The 24231-nt window shown below is 43.8% G+C and overlaps 1 protein-coding gene across 1 annotated transcript in view; it reads right to left on the bottom strand.

Annotated features, from left to right (window-relative positions):
• Positions 1 to 24231, bottom strand: part of ANKH (ANKH inorganic pyrophosphate transport regulator) — a 169322-nt gene that overhangs the window by 74742 nt on the left and 70349 nt on the right. The window lies entirely within an intron of this gene.

Raw genomic sequence — 24231 nt, 5'->3', positions numbered from 1 at the left:
CTGAGCGGGGCCTCCCAGTGGCACTAGTGATAAAGAATCCACTTGCCAATGCAGGAGACACAGAGCCTAGGGTTTGATCCCTGAACCTGGAAGATCCTCTGGGGGAGAGAATGGCTACCCACCTCAGTATTCTTGCCTGGAGAATTCCATGGACAGAGGAGCTAGATGGGCTATAGTCCATAGGGTTGCAAAGAGTGGGATAAGACTGCGAGACTGAGCACACAGATGAATAAATTAGATTGGAGCTTGTGGGAATGGATGTCTAAGTAGAAGAACTTTGTTTTAAAAATGTCACCAGATGGCTGCTATCAAAAAGTCTACAAACAATAAATGCTGGAGAGGGTGTGGAGAAAAGGGAACCCTCTTACACTGTTGGTAGGAATGCAAACTAGTACAGCCACTATGGAGAACAGTGTGGAGATTCCTTAAAAAACTGGAAATAGACCTGCCTTATGATCCAGCAATCCCACTGCTGGGCATACACACTGAGGAAACCAGAATTGAAAGAGACACGTGTACCCCAATGTTCATCGCAGGACGGTTTACAATAGCCAGGACATGGAAGCAACCTAGATGTCCATCAGCAGATGAATGGATAAGAAAGCTGTGGTACATATACACAATGGAGTATTACTCAGCCATTAAAAAGAATGCATTTAAATCAGTTCTAATGAGGTGGATGAAACTGGAGCCTATTATACACAATGAAGTAAGTCAGAAAGAAAAACACCCATATAGTATACTAAGGCATATATATGGAATTTATAAAGATGGTAATGATGACTCCACATGAGAAACAGCAAAAGAGACACAGATGTAAGAACAGTTTTTTGGACTCTGTGGGAGAAGGCAAGGGTGGGATGATTTGAGAGAATAGCATTGAAAAATGTATATTATCATATGTGAAACAGATCACCAGTCCAGGTTCAATGCGTGAGACAGGGTGCTCAGGGCTGGTGCACTGGGATGACCTTGAGGGATAGGGAGGGGGAGGGAGGTGGGGGGCTTCAGGATGGGGGACACATGTACACCCGTGGCTGATTCATGTCAATGTATTGCAAAAACCACTATAATATTGTAAAGTAATTAGCCTCCAATTAAAATAAATAAATAAAATAAATACATAAATAAATTTTTCTGACTACAAAAATAAATAAATAATAAAAATGTCACCAGAATATCACCTCTGTCTTTAGGAACAGGTAACTGCATGGGCAGGAGATCAGCTTTCTGCATACACTTCACATTTTTTAAATTTAGTTTTTATTGAAGTTTAGGTAATTTATAATGCTGGGTTAGATTCTGGTGTGTAATTAAGTGATTCAGTTAAACATATTCTTTTCCAGATTCTTTTCAATTATTGTTCATTACAAGATACTGAATATAGTTCCCTGTGCTGTACAGTTAATCCTTGCTGGTTATCTATTTTATATATAGTAGTGTGTATCTGTTAATCCCGAACTCCTAATTTATCCCTCTCCCACCCTCTTTCCTTTTTGGGAACCATGTTTGTTTTCTGTCTGTGAGTTTGTTTCTGTTTCATAAATAAGTTCATTTGATAATTTTTTTAGATTCCACATAGAAGTGATATCATATGTTTTTGTCTTTTTCTCTCTGACTTTATTTACTATGATAATCTCTAGATCTATCCATGCAGCTGCAAAGGGCATTATTTCATTCTGCTTTATAATTAATATTCCATTGTATATACACTTTTAAAATAGACTTAAGTTCTAAGATTAGTTTTAGGCTCACAGTAAAGTGGAGCAGAAAGTACGGAGAGCGGCTCCATTCCCTCTTCCCCAAGCACACACAGCATCCCCATAGAAACCTACACTGACATGTCATTATCACTCAGTCTACTGCTGATCCTGGGGCTCACTCTTGGTGCTGTACATTCCAGGGATGCTGACAAGTGTCCCTGTTGTTTACCTACCATTATATAGTTGAACAATCTATGCAAAGCACAGTTAGCCAAAAATGTATTTATTGTAGAAAATACCAATGTGTAAGGTTATTTTAGAAAAATCTATAATAAAAGTATATGATACTTGTAGAAATTCAGTGTCATTCTTCTGACAGGTGGTGTTATATAAGGTGCCATATGCTATGTACTCAGTCATGTCTGACTCTTTGTGACCCCATGGACCACAGCCCACCAGGCTACGGATTTCCCAGGCAAGAATCCTGGAGTGGGTTGACATTCCTCCTCCAGAGGATCTTCCCAAGCTAGGAATCAAACCTGCATCTCTTGTGTCTCCTGCATTGCAGACAGATTCCTTACCCGCTGAGCCAATAACATTTGTACGATTATATAAGGTAGTTTTTGATAACTGCTTCCAATTATACCTCTCATTCTCTTTTCCTTTTTTTCCAGTAATAACTTAAAATTTTCCATCAGAACCTTCATACCTGACACGATGCCCTCCTTAGGAACAAATTTCTTTCTACCAAAGCTGATCTAACATCTTATCAGCCTGAAGCAAACTAAAAACCAACAAGCTCTTTGACAATAAATCCTGTGTTCAAAAGGTGTATGGTGTCAGAGGATTCCTGCTATGTGTCAAGATCTATCACTCGATAATCTTCCCAGACTAATTTCCTTTCAGACCTCTACAGTAGATGTGGTTGATTTCCCACCCAGATGCCCCTTACTGGTCAGCACATCCATCCCCAGGTCCTAGGACTTAGCCACTCAAGGCTCACAGCTGCCTCCTTCTCAGGAAACACTGCTCCCAGCCACTTTGGGTTGGTTAGGGCACTTCTGATCCCCACCCCGCCCAGGCAGCACCCAGACAATGAAGGGCTGACACAGGGATATACAAGATCACCTCCCCTGCCTCCCTGTGGGATCAACGCTGGTACAATTCATGCTCCAGAGCTCCCTGTGGGATCAGGTGAGAGGCGGTCTCCAGCGGAGACCACATCCTTTTTAAATTTTCCCCACCACCCACTGCTTCCCGCTCCCCTTCTCCCGAGAGCGCACACTCAATAAATCAGTCACATGAAAATTTCCCAAGGCAGGCTCTGTTTCCAGGGACCCCCCCGCTCAATACAGCTTCTAATTACATTTCTCTCAGTCATAGAGAACAGTGTATGGTTTGTTCTTTTTCCTTCTCATCCTTCTCCAACTCTGACTGTAAACTGCTTGCTTTTCATTGCTAAAATTGTGTTCAAGTTTAAATATATAGTTTAAATTAAATATAATTTAGGGCTTCCCAGGTGGCACTAGTGGTAAGGAACCCATCTGCCAATGCAGGAGATTTAAGAGATGTAGGTTTGATCCCTGGGTTGGGAAGATCCCCTGGAGTAGGAAATGGCAACCCACTCCAGAATTTTTGCCTGGAGAATCCCAGGACAGAGGAGCCTGGCAGGTTACAGTCCATGGGGTCAAAAAGAATCCGACACAACTGAAGTGATTTAGCATGCACTTAAATATATAATTAATGATATAATTAATATATAATGATATATTACATATTAGCACAAGTTTTAAAATAACGTAGGATTAGTGTCTTTTTAGGTGTCTTGCTGGCAAAGCTTTATTCTTTGCTAAAAAGGAATCGGTCTGGCTGGGGCATCCACGGTAATGCTATTTCCACCAACTGCTCCTTGACAGGGTCCTAAACCCAGTGCTGAGGCAGGAAAGAAAATCAAATTACATAAGGAATGACAGCTCTGTCAGCAAGACTGGATGTGAACACTCCGCTGAACTCAACAATTATGGTAATTTGAGGAAAAAGCACAGGGTTTAGAGCCATGCTGACTTGATTGGATCTGCTTCTATCACAGTTCTTATTCTCGCTGAAATAATAGATCTTAGATCGTCTATAAGTAGCATACAGGGCACCACGCACAACTGGCCTAGAAAAGGCACTTGAAAGCAAGGATTTATGTCCATATTGTGTACCACCATACACTTACCACCTTGCTACACTGTGTGCGAGTGTATGCTCAGCCTCTCAATCGTGTCTGACTCTTTGTGACCCTATGGACTCCAGCCCACCAGGCTCCTCCACCCGTGGGATTTTCCAGGCCAGAATACTGGATCGGGTTGCCATTTCCTACTCTGGGGGATCTTCCCCACCCAGGGATCAAACCTGTGTCTCTTGAGTCTCCTGCTTTGGCAGGCAGATTCTTTACCACTGTGCCACCTGGGAAGGCCCCCTCGCTACATTATAAACACTCAAGAATTTGTTTGATGAATGAATGAATTAGGTGTTTTCTACTAGGAATTTCAATGTTGATACTAATTTGTGTACACTTGGGAAAAAAAATCACATTTTGATTGTAAGATGAAGGTGTTATTGCCTGTAAGAGCTAATATTTTAACATTTTTATTGGCCATACTAAATGTATGCTGTGATGAGAAAACAAATTCTGACTTTAAGAAGCATTAAAACGCAAGGAAAAAACAGCTTTAGAATTGAGGAGATTTGCTATGCTAATATTATGAGCCTTTTATTATTGGCATTTGTAGTACTTCCCTCAGTTTGTTCCCTTCCTAATTTTATGATTTTCTTCTGATACCAGAAATATGAAGTTATTATGCAGTCAATCCTTCATTTCATGGAGTTTCTCTCCATACTTCTGGACTTCGTCATTCTTACTCATCCTTAGCTAAGGCAATTTTGTTTAGCTTATAGTTTCTTTTGCACATTTAACTTTCTACTCCTCCTGGAACTTACACTGTGAGGTATGGCTTGAAATTAATTTTCTCATAATAATTTACTTCTTCAAAATTAGTTTGAATAAAGCACCTATTGCTTATTTATTTGTGATGTTTTCTTATCGGCCATTAGTTCTCAGGCACCCTTCTGTCACCTATGGTTTGCTTTATCTGTCGTTTCAATTTGCTTACCCTGTTTTTCTTCATAGCATGTTCATTCAGTTCAGTTCAGTCGCTCAGTCATGTCTGACTCTTTGCAACCCCATGAACCGCAGCACGCCAGGCCTCCCTGTCCATCACCAACTCCCAGAGTCCACCCAAGCCCATGTCCATCGAGTCAGTGATGTCATCCAACCATCTCATCCTCTGTCGTCCCCTTCTCCTCCTGCCCTCAATCTTTCCCAGCATCAGGGTCTTTTCCAGTGAGTCAGCTCTTCTTATCAGGTGGCCAGACGTTATATCGTCTATTTACTTCTCATCTGTCTTCCTGTCTACCTTCTCCATTGGATGTAAGCTCCAGGGCACAGAGAACTTAGGTTCATACCACATCCCCAGTCCTAAACGTAACAGGGGATCACATGATAGGTGAGCGATGAGGGTTTGAAGGCATGAAGTGAAATATACACAAATAGTATAAACATTTCCCACGACGGACGCTGAAGAAATGAAATTACTGAGCTGGAGATTCCTGGGAGGAGCCTATTCAGATGAACCAGACAAGGAAACTCCTTCAAAGAGGTGACATTTGAGCTGAGAGTTGAAGAACAAGAATGAACCCGCTGTAGGAAGAGCTGGAGGAAGACCTAGACCTGCAGGAGGGCAGCCAATGAGAGTAGAGGGGATATAAGGTGAATTCGGAAGAGTAGGTAGCGCTAAAGTCATCGCAGGTCACAGTAAAGAACATGGGGCTTTGATCTAAGAGCAGCGGGAAGTCGTCAAGGGGTCCAAGCCCAGGTGGGAATGAACATCCTCCTGGCTGCAGGCACGGACATGGCCTGGAGAGGGTCAGACAGAGCAGGAAGTGAGGAGTTCACTGGTGAACGCTGGTGAACTCTGGATCACATGGTGATCCAGAGAAGAGAAGGTGATGGCTTGGAAGAGGGTGTATGGGGAGACGGAGAGAAGCTGATGGACTAGAGAGCTTTTTTGTGTATTTTTTCTTAATTTAATTTTTATTAGAGTATAGTTGCCTTACAATGTTGTGTTAGTTTCTGTTGTACAGCAAAGCAAAATCAGTTATACGTACACATATCCCCTTTTTTTGGATTTCCTTCCCATTTAGGCCACACAGAGCATTGAGTAGAGTTCCCTGTACTATGATAGTAGGTTCTCATTAGTTATCAATAGTGAGTATATGTATCGATAGTGTATATATGTCAATCCCAATCTCCCAATTCATCCCCCTACTGCCCTGACTTGAAAGCTTTTGGGAGGTAAAATAAATGAAACTAATGATGGACTACATGGTGGGTGTGAGGAAAAGGGAGAACTGTTTAGTTTTTTTGGCTTGAGTCACTGCTCAAATGGTGTTACTACTTACTGAGTGAGGGCACTTCGGGAGAGAAGGTTGGGGAGGAAAACACAAGGTTTCCATTGGGGAGTCCCCTACTGGGTGTGAGACACCGGTAGGATTCCAAACACAGAAATCAGGTAAGACAGTTGGCTATGTGAACCTGGAGTGCAGGGGGATGTCTGGGCTGTGGACATCTGGAGACCGTCAGCATATAGATAGTATTTAAAGGCAAGAACCTAAATGAGATCATCTGGCCAGGGTACAGATGGAAAGGAGTCTAAGATTCAACCTCATATCTTTCTAGAAATACATGTAAACAAACCTTCCCTGTTACCTTGGGTCAGCATCCATCAGTCAGCTAGCAGCATCCTGGCTGGTCACCTGTGAACACGGCTGCATCTCTAGCCAAGACTGGGAAGAATGGCGGCTGAGGCTGGGAAAGAGCAAGTGCTGCGATCTTGAAATTCAGCTAAGGAGGTGTCTGAGATGTCTTTGGAAAGAATTAGACTTGGAGTCACAATTCTGTCCCTAGAGAGTTGTAAGTACAGTGGTTCACCTGCTGTTAAATCAAGTGTCTAAGGACTCACAAGTTTTCCAGAGTAAAGACACTTTAGGGCCACATCTACCAGGACTCCAACCACTATAAATATAAGCTGCCCTTCAACCCAGCTTGGTTCTGGGCCCAGACAGCTGGCACACGGCCCTCATCACACTTCAGATCAGCATTCTCTGTGCTGCGGATCCTCGGCAGTGTGCAATGTCTGACTTCAAAACTTATCTGGCTCCAGAAGGCTTTCTTCAGGTCCTACCTGCCTTCTTATCTCCCAGTATCTGCCAGGTTCATGGTGTTCTAGGGTTTAAATTTTTTCCTCCCAAAAGTCAGCAAAATGACAGGATATTAAAAAGTGGGGGGAAAAAAGAAAAAGAAAAAAACAAAATAAAACAAAACAGAAAACCCTAAGAAAACCCACAACCTCTAGGGAAATGGCTAACAAATCCCATGTGATCTCTCTGGTATGAACTGTCTTAGATTGTTAAACTCTAGATGAGATCCTGACATTTTAAACTTCGGCTCTAGAGACCAGAAACATCTTGATACTGCAGACTGAGTGTCTTCAAACTGAGTCACTGCCTCACCCCAATCCTGCCCATCATTTCACACCAATGTGAATAGCAGGCATTCCTCGCTAGCTGGGTGCTGGGTAGAGCTCTGTTCCCCCTACCCCCACCCCGGGAACAGGTCCAAGAGGTGACACCCTGTCCCTAAGAGTAGGCCTGGAGGCCACCACGGCTGATCTCCTGTCCGGGAATCTGAGGCTCTTCCTGTCGTTCCCCTTCTGTCTACTCTGAACTCTGCTAAACTTGTCGCCCTCTCATCTTGCCCATCTCCTCCCTCTGCTCCTCCTTTCTGTCCTGCCTTATTTTACCCTCCATGTCATGGTTATCACTTTAACTACACCATTGTCAATACCTACAATTCACTGTCTGCAAATCTCTGACCTTGGAGTCATCTAATTATTTACCCACTCCACCCTCATCTAGAAGGGCTCTGAGAGTGGCTGGAATAAAACATGTGACAAACAGGCTGCTGCCAGGACTCACTGGTCTCTATCCTCAACCGGGCTGTTCACTGCTCAGTTATCCTTCCATCCTTCCCATCCCTGCTCTCTGAATTTCTCAGCTGCCTTGTTCCCTCTTCAGTGGCAGATAACCTCATTTCTATTTCATCTGCAGTAGGGAATCCATCAAGTCGGAACTAAATTTCTCTGGTTGCTTCTCTCTGTAAAACAATGCTCAACAAAGCACATTTCCCAAACCCTTCTCCACCTCCTCTTGGTGTTACAATGGAAAGGCCTGTCTGACCAGGGCGAGCTTCCTGGGTTTTCACATTTCTCTTTTTTTCACACTGCCTTTATTAAAAAAAAAAAAAAAATCTTTATTAGAGTATAGTGGCTTTACAATGTTATGCTATTTTCTGCTGTATAGCAAAGTGAATCAGATATATCTTTCTTTTTTGTATTTCCTTCCCATTTAGGCCACCAACAGAGCATCGAGTAGAGTTCCCTGTCTGTAGAACAGCCTCTCATTAGTTAACTATTTTATACATTGTAGTCTATATATATGGTAATCCCAATCTCCCAATTCATCCCATCCTCCCCATTCCCCCTAGCTGTCCATATCACCGTTCTCTACACCCGTATCTCTATTTCTGCCTCGTAAATAAGATCTACACAAATTTCTCTAGATTCCACACATATCCATTAATGTATGATGCGTGTATCTCTTTCTGACTTGACTCTGTATGACAGAATCCAGGTCCATCCACCTCTCCGTAAATGTAGGTCTCTGCATTTCTGTCTTTTGGACCTGGGCAGGAGCCACTGTCTTCCTCCCCCGCTTGTCTGATCTTTGCTACTTGTCTGGCTCTTTCCTTGGAGAAGGGAATGACTACCCACTGCAGTATTCTTGCCTGGAGAATCCCATGGACAGAGGAGCCTGGCCGGCTACAGTCCACCAGGTCGCAAACCGTCAGACATGACTGAGCGACTAACACTTTTTACCTTTCCACTGGCCCTCTCCTATCCTCAAACATGCTTAAGTGTCTTCCCTCTGAAAAATAAAGCTTCTCTTGACTCCTCTCTCTCAGTACCGCCTTCTTTCTCACCTTCCTTTCACAGATGACTTCTATGCCGTGCTACCTGTGCTTCTTATTTCCACTTTTGTTTTACAAACCGTGTATTCCTCAGCCTGTTAGAATAGCTGCCTCAGAGGTGCCGGAACCCAGAACTACAGCTCTAACAAGCTTTGGGCACGCCACAGGAGTCAGCACAGAACGCTGCGTTGAAGGCAGCCGCTGGGTTCCGGTTCCGGCTCCCCCTCCCCCACAGAGGCTCTTCCCGCTGAACTAAACGCGCACTTCCGGTTCTGGTTCTCGTCTTTCTGACCTCTCAGCCGATCTGCCCTCTGGGCCACTCAAACACTTTTTCCTCCCCGTCTTCGATGACAAAAGATTCTAGGTTCTCCTCCTAGCTCTTCTGCTCCAGTTCTTTCTCCTGGATGGACGCCTCTTCTTTGTCTCTTAAATACTGGTGGTCCCAGGGTTCCGCTCGCCTCCTGGTGCTCTCCACTCTGACTCAGCAATCTCCGCCCCTCACCCCTACTCTTCGCCACAACTTCAATCACTCCCTGTCCACTCTAGAGTCTCCGGGCCATCGCCACAACTTCAATCACTCCCTGTCCACTCAAGAGTCTCCGGGCCATCTTTCCAGATTTCCCAGGCGTCTCTTAAGTTTCAGATCCTCTCATCTTCATCTGAACGCCCCTTGGTTCCTCACACTGCACGTTTTGAAAATGTCACCATCTACTAGGCTACCTGGGTTCCCACAGTCTTGGCCTTCCTCTTGGGTTCCCTTCGAATGAATGCATCCAAGGTTTAAGCCCAGAAGCCTTGAGGATCCCCCTGGATGCCTTTCAGCCCTCACACCCACTGATTGCCTGGTTCTATCCATACTCCTCCCTTAGTCACTCTTGAATCTGTCTAGTTCTCTCCAGCCCCACCACCGTGCCTTGTGTCAAGTCACTGGTGGTCTTCTCCTTTCCAAGCTCTTCTTCCCTGTACATGATGGTCAGATTACACAATCCAAATTCCTACAAGGGCATCGAGATGCTTCAAGGCTGCATCTTGTTCACAGACCGTAGGCTCCATAATGGTTGCCCTCAGGGTCTGGGGCAGTGTCCAGCTCATGCATAGATGACATCTATAAAATCTATAAATAATAATCTATAATAATATAAATGTAAATTATATATATATATAATATATAAATAATCTATAAATAAATATTTGTGCCCCGAGTGACCTCTCATAAAGGCCACTCGTGACCTGACCTTGCTTGTCTGTCTGATCTCAACTCTCTACGCTTGCCTGGCACTGTGTTTTATGAGTGCGTGCTCAGTTGCTTCAGTCATGTCCGACTTTTTGAGACCCTCCGGAGAGTAGTTCGCCAGTCTCCTCTGTCCATGGGATTCTCCAGACAAGAAGACTGGACTGAGTTGCCATTTCCTCCTCCAGGGGAATCTTCCTGACTCAGGGATCGAAGTTGGTTCTTCTGCATTGCAGGTGGATTCTTTACTGCTGAGCCACTGGGGAAGTACACCTGAACTATTAGTGGTTTTCTGAATATGCCATGTTCTCTTTCAGCTAAAGGTCTTTGCTCAAGTTCTTTTCTCTACACAGGATCACCTTTACCTTTGCCAGACCTCACTTGCCTAGTAAACTCATAATCAGTTCAGGAGTCACATTTTGGAAGGTGCCCCCGCCCTGTGCTCCCTGGTACCCTAACCCAGGTCCCAGTCCCGTGGTCACTGTGCTGCACTGTGGTTGCCTGGTTACTCAACTGCTTGTCTCACCGGACTACTACTGCTTACCAGCCTTCCTGTGTCTACCCAGCACAATGCATGCCACATAGCCAAGATTCAGTCTGTGAACCAAAAAAATGTGTTAACTAACATCCAGCTGATGTATCTTGTCCTTCATAAAATCCTCTGACAGCAGGTTTGGTTTTTCTGGGTAAATAAACCTATTTTTGGTAGAACTGATGTATTTGAAATATGCAAAGATATGGCAGTGGCACCATACACCTTCCTGTAGCTCTGATATTTTCTCATGAGATAGACAAGCATTGCCCCTGCTATTTCTACCCTGTCACAGGGGCACCCAGTAAGTCCTGGATAAGGTGACTCCTTAATGGTAGACACATGGACATAAATAGGATTTAACACTGGGCCACATGATTAGACTCAAGTGTAAAGCTTAACCAAAGATTTTTTCTGGCTCCTTTCCCTGCCATGTCCTTTGGATGTCAAGCTGTCCCCCTGTGAAGTCAAGTCCTATAACAGAAGTCAGCTGCCATGAAAAGAAAATCAGAAGTTTAGATTTGAAGGAGAACCTTCCAGAGAAGCCGCGAGAACCCTGTGAAGAGCTAAGTGTGCCCTGACAGGTAAGCAGGGTGATAATCTCAAAATTCAGAAAGATGGGTACTTGTAAGGGTAAGCAGGCTTGGGGAGAGAGGGCCACCCAGTTCAGCAGTGCCAAGGACAGCTGGATGCCAATCTTGTAATTGACATTTATGGTCACATGCTAAGAAAATGATCATGTTGCTCATATAGAAATGGCTCTTCAAATTTTTCCACAACAAGGTGCTGAGTTGACACAAATGAATTTATCTACAAAAGAGAAACAGACTCGCAGATATAGAGAACAGATTTGTGGTTGCCAAGGTAGGGGGAGGAGAGGCAGGAAGGATGGACTGTAAGTTTAGGGTTGTGACCTACACTTGTGACCCCATGGACTATAGCCTACCAGGCTCCCCCGTCCATGGAATTTTCCAGGTAAGAGTACTGGAGTGGGTTGCCATTTCCTTCTTCAGGGGATCTTCCCAACCCATGGATTGAACCCTGGTCTCCCACATTGCAAGCAGACGCTTTACCATCCGAGCCGCCTGGGAAGCCCGAGTTTAGGGTTAGCAGATGCAAACTCTGACATATAGAATGGATAAACAACAAGGTCCTACTGTATAGTACAGGGAACTATATTCAATATCCTGTGATAAATCATAGAGGAAATAATATAAAAAAGAAGGTGTATATAGGTAAAACTGAATCACTTGGCTGTACAGCAGAAATTAACACAACATTGTAAAGCTGCTGCTGCTGCTGCTGCTGCTAAGTCGCTTCAGTTGTGTCCGACTCTGTGCGACCCCAGAGACGGCAGCCCACCAGGCTCCCCCGTCCCTGGGATTCTCCAGGCAAGAACACGGGAGTGGGTTGCCATTTCCTTCTCCAATGCATGAAAGTGAAAACTGAAAGTGAAGTCGCTCAGTCGTGAGCGACTTATGCGAAATCATGACTCTTAGTGACCCCATGGGCTGCAGCCCACCAGGCTCCTCCGCCCATGAGATTTTCCAGGCAAGAGTACTGGAGTGGGGTGCCATCGCCTTCTCTGACATTGTAAAGCACTGTACTTCAAAAAATATATATATACCTGTCAGAAAAAGGTGTTGGGTTGGAAACTGGTTTTGTTCCCTAAAATAACAGATTATTACATAAAATGCTGCAAGTCCCTTTACTTTACTTCTAGTAAGATGAATACTTTCTTTACTTGCCTCACCCTGGATTAGAAAAACCAGTGGCACAAGGGATGGGTAATGTTCTGTCTGTAGATTGTGATTTAATCTCTTTGATAAAAGACTATTCCTCTGTCTATAGCTTCAACCATCCCATTACACGTTCTATGACATGGACATGGAGCAAACTCTGTATTACTGTGGCAAAAGAAATATCATTAAAATTTTTTTCTCAAACTTAAGGTCCTCAGAAAATGTGCATTTGTGGGAAATGGAAAATTCAGAAGTACGTGTGTAGCAGAGCTACCTATGGGAACAGCATCTTCCAGTGACATGGATAATCAGCACCTTGGATTTCAATCCTCTCAAAGAGTCTGGGTTCCTGTAATTTTCCACTCTTATTGTTCTGTTTGTCTGTATTTTAAACAGTGGTTTGGGTTAAATTAGATCATTTATCTTCCCGGTAGTTTTCCAGCCATGTTTTATTTTCTCAAGGATCTATAACCCCCTAAAGGAGACAGCCTCGCTCTGTCTATGGAGCTCTGGCCAAGAGCTTGACACCCACACACGAGGTTGTGGTTTAAAGGGAGTGGTGGTAAAATGAAACCTGGTCGCTTTGGTCATCAGAGTCATTGCTCCGGGCAGCACCATCTGTATTTAGTGCTTCCTGAAGACTGGGAGACAACACAGGGCACGTCCAAAATATAACACTGCTTTTCTCTGTCATTTCTCACACCTGGAGAGGAGTTTCTATAAAGATCAAATTACCAAACAGGTACCAAATTTGGCAGACTCAATTTTCTACTGTTCATTTCTTCAATACTTCAGGGAAAACAAAAAGCATTTTACTTTTGATCTTTTCCTCCAGAAAGATGTTAGTTCACTCAAGGATAAATTTTAGTGTCACAGGACGCTCCTCAAATCCTCTTGATTTGAACATGAAGCTTAGGACTTCCCTGGTGGCTCAGACGGCAAAGAATCTGCCTGTAATACAGGAGACCTGGGTTCGATTCCTGGGTCAGGGAGGTACCCTGAAGAAGGGAATGGCAACCCACTCCAATATTCTTGCCTGGAGAATTCCACGGACAGAGGAGCCTGGTGGGCTACAGTTCATGGGGTCACAAAGAGTTGGACACGACTGAGTGACTAACACTATTTATCTAAACTTAACTTTAATTCAAGATGGTGGGAGACTTGACAAGGAAGAAATATTACTATGAAAATTCTAGTGTACTTAAAAAAACCAACACTTCCCATGCTATTTAAGAGCCCTTATTCAATATTGTAAAGTTTAAAAATAAAATAAAATTAAAATATAAGCTAAAAAAAAAAGAGTCCTTATGTATTCCTCACCTTGATTGCACCCCTTTACTATTAAAATTCCATATTTCCTACTAGTTTTTAATACTTATAAAGTTATTTGGTCCCCAAATGATGCTAATTCTTGGTTAATATGTCAAGATTATATCCATCCCACTTTAAAACCAAGTTTAAAATGCTTTTATATTCAAAAGACAGAATAACAACTAACACAACAACAGCTCCATAAACAATAGCCTAGAATAGACTGACCCTGGGATCTGGGGAGCCTTCTTACTAACCTTCCATGCTTGCTTTCTGCCTATAAACCAGGTGGCACAGTGATAAAGAATCTGCCTGCCAGTGCAGAAGACACAGGAAATGTGGGTTCGATCCCTGGGATGGGGGATGATCCCCTATAGAAGGAAATAGAAACCCACTCCAGTATTCTCCCCTGGAAAATTCCACAGATGGAGGAGCCTGGCAGGCTACAGTCTATGGTATCACAAAGAGTCAGACACAACTGAGCACATACTTATGTATTCTGCTTACTTAATACTGTCTTCATGATTAGGAATAGATATTTTTTCTTGATTCCTCTAGCATCTTAAATGTGGCTGTAGACCTCTGAGCAAGCAGCTCTGAAGCTCCATTCCTTTTCCTGACTCAACTGCAACATTCTGAAATGTCATCAATACGCTTCTATTGACATTTACAAATGTATTTATTCTAAGAGAAGAAAAAGCTAATGCTGATTTGCCTGTGGAGCTTATGAAATCCAATGACCACCATAATAACGATGATGGAAATGTCTTGGAAGCTAACATCTCCTGGATCTTGTGCTGTAATGGACACTGTTCTAAGAGCTTCACTTCTCCTGCCCACTCCATCAGGGATGTACTATTATTTCCCAGCTTACTGGCGAGAACACTGGTACATGGAGAGACTAAACCACTTTGTTTAGGAGACACAGAGCTGGGAGAAGAAGCCAGAACATCTTGACCTCTGGGCTTAAGATCTTAACCATCATTCTGTTATCCTGAACCAAGCCCTCCTTTCACTTTGAAATAGACTTCACAGTCAGGGCCAAATGCTTACTTTAAACAGAGAGGATTAGCTGAGCAGTACACAAAGAACTTTGGGATGAAGACTGATTTTATGGAAAATTCCAAAGACGTGGAAGGAAGATTATTTTTTAAACTGTGATGTGTTGCAAGCACTACAAGGATAAAAGTGGAAGATGGAAGGAGTGATGCTGAAGTCATCATACATCTGAGCTGTGCGAAGAAAATGAGGCTAAGAGAAATCAGGTCACTAAGGCTCTGGCATGAGCACCACACAACAAAGGGTACAGACGAAACCCGGGAATGCAGACCACATGGGCGTCTCCCCGAGCTTATGTACCAGTTCCATCACTAGGGTGGTAGAAACGCTAAGAGGCTCTCCAGCCTTCAAGAGACACCTCTCCAGAAAGTCTCTGATCTTCCTTTACACTTGGGATAATGCATCATCCTAGAATCTTTAGCTCGTGCAGAATTTCTACTGGATTCTCAACTGTGGGATTCATTTATTGCTGCTCAGGATTCAGCTATGACTCACTGCTGGTATTTATGTAACTAGCACACACCAAGTTTTGTGAAAGATCTCTAAGGGGCTGAGGCTTTTGAACTGACTGATTTTTGGAGGTGACTGTGAGATTCAAAATTAGTCATTAAACAGGTTAGTCCTTCCAGCCCATGGATGCACACACTGGTGCATGGCTACACAGATTCACACACACACTGAGAAAGGCATCCCAACACAATTCAAGTAGGTGATGTATTATGGGATAAAGCCACGCCACTGTTTTCTTTGCTGTGTGAATAAGCTTGTCAGGACCTCCCCCTGCCTCCACTGATATTATTGGTCTAAATTATTGACCTGATTTTGAGACTATAGGTAAAGTATAATCATCTCACTGAGTAAACTGTTAAGAACACAAAACAAGGAAGGACCAAGAGTGTCACTGGGGCACAAGCAAACCAGGCAAGAGACAAATGGTGTCAGTAGTTGTAGCAAGGGCTCAAGAACTACATATTCTGAATTTATGTTGTCTGTGGGGTCATATCCTGGACGAGCCCAGTGTTTGGGGGCTTCCCTGGTGAATCAGATGGTAAAGTGTCTGCAGGCAATGCAGGAGACACGGGTTTGATTCCTGGGTCAGGAAGAGCCCCTGGAAAAGGGAATGGCAACCCACTCCAGTACTCTTGCCTGGAAAAATCCCATGGATGGAGGAGCCTGGTAGGCTACAGTCCATGGGGTCGCAAAGAGTTGGACACGGCTGAGCGATTCACTTGCTCTCTTGCTTGCTTTTACAACTATAACCATGTTTTGTGATGAATGTTTTTCACCAGAAAAGTGATATGATAAAGGAATAAGCTATAGAATGGTGTGGGTAAAATTGAACTGCTTTGAAAATTTCTAAAGAGAGAATGAATTCATTCTGTACTTGCTATTTCATGTACATAATAATGAGCCAGTAAATGCACATGCTGAGCTTCCTTCTGTAAATCCAGATTCACTATAATTCAGGTTTGGGATCTTGGGAATTCAGAGTAGACTGAAGCACTGTCTTGCTCCAGCCCTTTTGCCTACATGAATGAGGGGACGCTAGGACCCAATGAAAGGAGACACGTGGGCCCTGTCCACTTGGCCCTCAGAGCCCCGAGGATGCTGCAGCCATGGAAGTATATTTGCTGAGTGTACAATAGTTTATTCCAGAAACGTGACTTATGGATCACATGAAGAATACCAACCTCTTACATAGGCAGTGTGGCAGAATCTTGAATGGACCTTCACATATTATCTTATTGGCTGTATATAACAATGCTACAGCAACAGGGCAAGCATGAAAAATTCCTATGTTATAGAAAAGGGGCTCAAAGGGATTCTGTGACTTGCCCAGGGTTCTTGGTTAATACATGGTGTGGCCCAAACCAGAAGCCAGGGAGATCGAGAGTATGGCACTCTTTCCTCCTTCAACACTAGACTGAGGATGGCAGATGGAGGGGTGGGGGCAGGTGGAATAAACATCCCCCCGCAATGCCCATCCAGATGGTTAAATACTAGAAGCAAATATTCCTAAAGGAAATCGTTACTTTTTTCTGATGGCAGTGTGGTTTGAGGAATCTGAGAGCCTTAGGTAGATTAGGCTGAGTGAAGACTCTCTTGAGGTCTTTCCGTTTGAAAGGAGTCTAGGGTGGGCTCCTGGCTGCAAGTGATGCTGGCATAGATGGGAGAGTGTGGCCTTGACCTGTGGCCTGGTCAGCCTTGACCCAGCAGTCTGGCAGAGAAGTTCTGCAGGATGAGTGGCTCAGAAAGCTCCCTGCACAGAAGCTTCCTGTAAGCACCTGAGAAGGGCCTCCGTTAAAGTATTGGGTTAGCCAGAACATTAGTTTTTGTAACATCTTATGGACTTCCCAAGTTGTGTTATAGAACCTGCTGCCCAATGCAGGAGATGTATAGATGTGGGTTCGATCCCCTGGAGGAGGGTATGGCAACCCACTCCAGTATTCTTGCATGGAGAATCCCATGGACAAGAGTCGCCTCGTGGGTTACAGTCCATGGGGCTGCAAAGAGTTGGACATGACTGAGCGACTTAGCACACACACACACATGGAAAAACCCAAATGAACTTTTTGACCAACCCAACAGCACAACCCCATTCAAGATCCCAGTGATTCCAAATGTGAAGACCCTGATATCCCTGCTGCCAATAGGGCAGGAGCTCAGGCCCCCTCTGGCTCCAGACAGACCTACTGGGCACATCAGGTGCTCCTTTCATGCCTCCAGTGAAGATACAGCACAAAAGGAAATTTCATACAGGACTGGCTGGAGTGTCAACTCTAATCCTTGGCAAAGGAAGATGTCAAAAGGTATTACCATTTAGAGCATACCGTCTCTTTAATTCAGTAATGTCCTGTTAGAATCTATCCAAACAAAATAAAGCCCGAGTACAGGATGCCTCTCAAACAAAGGCATTCATTAAAGCATTCTTTGCAATGGCAGACAGTTGCCAACAATCTGTCTGTCTGCCAACATGGGAAAGGCTAAGTAATTATGATTATTATTTGCTGCGTGTATGGTCCGTGCACACAGGGGCATGCTGACCAGCAATCACAGAGCTTGAGGTGCAACTAAACGTATCCAACTGGAAATAAAAGCTCATGCTCACAGTGTGAAGCTGAAGGTTGTACTGTAAGCAATATAGTACATTCTCACTCCACTAAAAATTTTTTTAAAAAAAGATCCTCCAAAATGGGTAAATACATGGGGATGAGCAGAGAGAAAGTTGGAGAGTGACATATACCAAACTCTTAATACTGTTTATTTTAGGAGAGATGGGATGAAGGGAGGCAGGAAGAGGAAAATAATCAGCTTGACACTCATATCTGTATAGCTTTCCTTGTGACAAAGAACATATGTTACTTCAGTGGTTTAAAATGAAAAATGAATGCACAGAAGATAGATGAAATATCTAATTATTAGGAGGCAAAGCCAGGGAACGACTCCACAGAGCAAAGTTTTTTTTTTTTTTTGGTCACACTGTGGCATGCAGGATCTTAGTTCCCTGATCAGGGATTGAACCTGTGACCCCTGCAACGGAAGGGTAGAGTCCTAACCACTGGACCACCAGGGAAGTCCCTTTTGATAAATTATAAGCATGCTTTTGTGATGACCTGGGATGATGCCTCTTGGAAGGGTTCCCCTTGTTCATCTCGCTTGAAAGACACCCTGATTTCTGACAGCTTAAACACGAGGCTGAATTCTAGAAGCTGTGTGCCGTCCAAAGACAGCTGCAAGTCTCCAAAATCTAGACCTCTGAGCGTGAGAAAGGACAGATCTGCTCTTGTTTAACTGACCCTCCTGCTGCTGTATGTTCAAGCCCTTTGTTACCTACTTCTACCTCCCACCAGGGCTTCCCTGGTGACTCAGACAGTAAAGAATCTGCCTGCAATGCAGGAGACCCGGGTTCGATCTCTGGGTTGGGAAGATCCCCTGGAGAAGGGACTGGCTACCCACTCCAGTATTCTTGCCTGGCGAATCCCATGGACACAGGAGCCTGGTGAGTTATAGTCCATGGGTTGCAAAGAGTCGGACATGGCTGAGTGACTGAACAACCACCACCACCTCTTTGACGGTAGCGCTTAAGTCGCGATATACTTATGAACAGGTGACACCATAATTGTAACACGTCTGGTGACTGCAGAAAGGCACTGAGCCCAGGGGCAGGGAAGGTTCCTTGGAGTTCTATGAACTTCACTATCAGTGCTCCCCTTGGGAAGACCCTGACCTCTGAATTTCCCTGCTGTGTTAGCCCTTAATCCCAGCTGAAATGCCAGTGTCTGCCATCCTCTGAGATCAAGGTCAAATCTTTCTTCCCGCCAGGAACCCCTCTCTAATAAGTTTCAGCCATATGATTGCTCCTGTCATGAGAAATTATTGTCATCATTTATTTATTCATGGAATGATTTCATTCACTCACATTTACTAAGTCAGTATGGGCAATCTGCCTGGCACCGTGCTCTTTATTGACCAATAAACATCATATGATGGTCAAACAGACAGTTAATCTTTTATGGCCACCATGTCAGGTCATAAGGGCTTCCCTGATAGCTCAGTCTGTAAAGAATCTGCCTGTAATACAGGAGACCCCAGTTCAATTCCTGGGTTGGGAAGATCCATTGGAGAAGGGGTAGGCTACCCACTACAGTATTCTTGGGCTTCCCTTGTGGCTCAGCTGGTAAAGAATCTGCCTGAAATGCGGTAGGCCTGGGTTTGATCCCTGGGTTGGGAAGATCCCCTGGAGAAGGAAAGATCCACTGGAGTGGAAATACCCACTCCAGTATTCTGGTCTGGAGAATTCCATGGACTGTATAGTCCATGGGTCTCAAAGAGTCAGACATGAACTGACTGACTTTCCCTTTCACCTTTGTACACATTTATAAAATATATAATAAAATACAATATTTATTATTACATTATTTATTAATTATAAAAAGGGAAAGGCTACCCACTCCAGTATTCTGGTCTGGAGAATTCCATGGACTATACAGGACATGACTGAGTGACTTTGACTTTCTTTATGTCATGTACCCGGATCAACAGAGAGCATGGGGCCAGGTAAATAAGCTGTGCGCCCTAAGTGTATTTGAATATTTCTTTATATTCCCCACAAACCTTTGAATTAGGGGCTTGAGCCTGGCAGGCTGCAGTCCATGGGGGTTGCAAGCGTTGGACACGAATTTTTTGCAAACGAACAAAAGTGAATCATTCGTCAGTGAAAGTCCTGGGGATTAGGGAGGTTTTGTATGACAAGGACGGGGGCAGACTCAAGGAGCTGAAGATGGAAAAAGCAGTGGGGGAGAGGGAGAGAGAACACAAAGGTGAAGAGAGAAACACACAGAAGGATTATTGATACAATCAGTGCTAAGATAGAAACACAGCAGCACACCTCTACAAGCCATACAGACAGGATGATAATTCCAGTTGGTCAGAATGAGTGGAAAAGAGCTTTAGAATAAAAGTATATGGAATGAGACCTAAATAGCTGTGCAAAAAGAAATGTACAAAAACTATACTCTTTGGGTATAACTACATCTAAACTCATTTGGCATTACATATAACAGCATTTATAGAAGAATTTAAGAATCATTCCAACCTCAGTGTTAGAACTGTTTTACCAAGCCTGAACCTTGAGCTTCCTTATGGCTTAAACACTTGTTTTTGAACCAACTTTAATATCCCCACTATACATTTAGGTCCACTTCAAGTACTTTAAACTCATGTGTCTCAGAGTGCTGATGATCAAGATGCTAAGTTCCTTTGCTAGAAATTCTTGGAAGTGCTCAAGATTTTGGCTTGATAACCTCTGCTTAACACTTGGGAATAAACCAAAGCAAACATTTTTTCCTATTTCACAGAGAGTAAAAGGGAATTTCTAAAGGCTGTCTGTTAAGTTTCTAAATGGCAAAGTGCAGATTTTTTAAAAATTTATTTATTTTAATTGGAGGCTAATTACTTTACAGTATTGTATTGGTTTTGCCATACATCAATATGAATCCACCACGGGTGTACACGTGCTCCCCATCCTGAACCCCCCTCCCACCTCCCTCCCTGTACCATCCCTCTGGGTCATCCCAGTGCACCAGCCATGAGCATCCTGTATTCTGCATCGAACCTGGACTGGCGATTAGTTTCTTATATGATATTATACATGTTTCATTGCCATTCTCCCAAATCACTCCACCCTCTCCCTCTCCCACAGAGTCCAAAAGACTGTTCTATACATCTGTGTCTCTTTTGCTGTCTCGCATACAGGGTTATCGTTACCATCTTTCTAAATTCCATATATATGGGTTAGTATACTGTATTGGTGTTTTTCTTTCTGGCTTACTTCACTCTGTATAATAGGCTCTAGTTTCATCCACCTCATTAGAACTGATTCAAATGTATTCTTTTTAATGGCTGAGTAATACTCCATTGTGTATAATAGCCAGGACATGGAAGCAACCTAGATGCCCATCAGCAGACAAATGGATAAGAAAGCTGTGGTACATATACACAATGGAGTATTACTCAGCAATTAAAAAGAATACATTTGATTTTTTTTTTTAATTGCACATTAAGATAAAACCAATGAGAGCTCTGGACTTTGAGTAGTAAGTAGATTTTCTCATTGTGTAACTTTGACAGTACATGTTAATCTGTTTTAAAGCTTTAAGATTCCTTTCAGTTACTCAATACAGAATATGATGTTTCTTTACAAGTAAAATAATTAGAATTTCCCCTTTGGTCCTGCTAACAGACCATTTCTACAGAATAAAAGCTTCTTCTCTATAGTCACTTACTGCCATGTGCAGATGAAAGCCCACTGAATAGATAAAAGATGACCAAGTATTATATCACCTAATTTCTAACCCTCTCAAACACAGTTCCATACGACTGCACCACATGTGTTCCTGGCTGATGCAAAAAAGTGAAGAATTCAAAGAGAAAAACACTGATCAGGGAAAAACAGGAAGTCCCAACTTTGAAAAACACTGAATCCACCTTCTCGGCAAACCACAAAGAGATTAGACAAACCAAGTATTTGTTGACGTTGGCTGTAAATTTTGGAAGGGACTAGAACCTTAAAATATATCTGGAATGAGACCCAATTCCCTTTTCACTGGTTCTTTTCTTTTGGAAAATATATTTTAAAGGAACTTCTAAGGAGAGATCTAAACTTACATATGCATCCCTGTAGAGATCAGCATTCTGATACAAAGTTCTGTTTTCAAGAGCTGTCCTAGGTATGTATAGGTGTGTGTGCAAGCCATCTTCTCATGAGTTCTCACAGTGTATTTAATTCTTTTGAAAACCCAGCAAAGTAGGGAGTCTTAGCTCTTGTGAGAGATGAAGAGACTGAAATTCATAGGGAAAAAATAATTTTTCCAAGTCAGAAAGCTGTTTGTGGCAGAGCTGGGACTTTGGCCTGGAAATCCAGCGGAGTGAGCCGGGGAGCATGTGGGCCATCGCTGAGATCTGAGTTCCCCCTTGTCCTAGCTGTGTTCTTTTGGGCACAAGCCCTTGTCTCTCTGAGATGCACAGTGCTTAGTAAAATGGGAGTGCTTGCCCCAACGGGTCTCCTGTAGGACAGATTTTAGGGTTAACTGAAATTATGTCCATTAAAGTGCTTAGTACCAAAGGAGGCAAATCACCAACCCTTTCTCCCTCCCGCAGATAAAAACTCTGGAGATATGATGCTGTGGACATCTGCCCTGACCCAAGCCAGGGCACATGAGGGACTTCCAAGGCTCCCATGGGACCTCAGGATACCATTGTGTTTTATTCTCTCAGTCAGTGCTCAGATGCTCAGTCATGTCTGACTCTTTGCAACGCATGGACTGTAGCCTGCCAGGCTCCTCTGTTCATGGGGTTCTTCATGCAAGAATATTGGAGTGGGGTGCCATTTCTTCCTCTAGGGGATCTTCCTGAACCAGCGATCAAACCTGTGTCTCTTGTGTCTCCTGCACTGGCAGGCGGATTCTTTACCACTAGTGCCAACTGTGAAGCCCTTATTCTATTTATTTCATTATTCTTAATTAATTTTTTAATTTTAAAATTTTATTTTTAAAGCCATTTTTATATTCATTTATGTATTTTTGGCCACACTGTGCAGCATGTCAGATCTTAGTTCCCCAACCAGGGATCAAACAGGTGCCCCCTTCATTGGAAGCACCGAGTCTCAACCTCTGGACAGCAGGGATGTCTCAGGATGCAGTTTTAGTTCAGGGCATACTGAAAATTATTCCTGAAGACCTGGGGCAGGTCTGGGATTAACTTGCTTTTTGGAGTAGCCGCAATCTGTGGAGAGATTCAGGCTCCGAATTTTGTCCGGATGCACTGGGTTACACCCACACGGCCTGCAGTGTGATCTCAAGGGGGCTGGTGAAGGACTCTATTTCTGGGTGATGACAAGCTCAGTCCTCCAGAAGTGACTGTGATGACTCAAACTGCATGAAACTTCAGGCTCTCCATCAGTGAGCAGGTGAGGGGCAGCAGGAAGGGAACATGAGTAGGTGCTTTGTGGTTTCCATAAAAATGCAAAGATAGATTCAACGCAGTAATTCCCAAAGCGCCTTCTCCACCAAGTGCTGCCTAACCAGCACTTACCTAACCAGCTGCCTAACCATCCTTCAGCCTTAATAACGCCTTCCTGCCTCTCATTATTTATACACGTTTCCTTTGCTTAAAAGATAAGTGGACATGGGTTCTGAATAAATTCAGCCATGCAGTCACAAGCAGCAGTAGCAAAGCAAAACCAAGAAAACTCCCCATTACTCAAAATACATCCTCATTAATCTGTCAGCTTTAGAAGGAAACACGCAGTGTGTGTCACGTAGCACGGGTTTCACATGTTTGAAAGCAGCTTTCAGTGATAGCTCATTAAGTCAGACATCTACCCAGGCGTCTACCTCGGGCCCTCCCAGCTCTGCCCGTCACCTGGTAAATCTTGGCCAGGCAGGTGCTGTGTGGACCTGGCCTGTTGGCAATTGCTTGGTTAGGAAGACGGTTCAGCAGCTATCACATGCCCAGGGCCGTGGAGCATACAAAAGAGACTGGAGACAAGGTCTCTGCCTCTAAGGAGGTTAGAGAACACAGAAGTAGTAAAGAGAGATTGGGACTTCCCAGACGGTGCTAGTGGTAAAGAACCCACCTGCCAGTGCAGGAGATGGAAGAGATGCGGGTTCGATCCCTGGCTCAGGAAGATCCCCTAGAGGAGGGCATGACAACCCGCTCTAGTATCCTTGCCTGGGAAATCCTAGGGACAGAGGAGCCTGGCTGGCAACAGACCAGGGGGTTGCAAAGAGTTGGATATGACTGAAGTGACTTAGCACGCATGCAAAGAGTGATTAAAATGCTAAACGGTGGTAAGATAAGGACTGACAGTGAGACATTTGATCAGCGACAGGCCCCATGTGTGCTGGAGAAGACGGGAAGGGTTCTATGGTGGCAAGGAGAAGCGGGGAGGGCTCTGGGTGGGGCTTTGGAGTGATGGAGCAGAGCCTACTCGGGCTCACAGAGAAGAGGCTGGGCCTGGG

The sequence above is a fragment of the Bubalus bubalis genome, chromosome 19 (genome assembly GCF_019923935.1).
Source record: "Bubalus bubalis isolate 160015118507 breed Murrah chromosome 19, NDDB_SH_1, whole genome shotgun sequence".
Taxonomy (NCBI): domain Eukaryota; kingdom Metazoa; phylum Chordata; class Mammalia; order Artiodactyla; family Bovidae; genus Bubalus; species Bubalus bubalis.
This window is presented reverse-complemented; position numbering and strand designations above follow the sequence as displayed.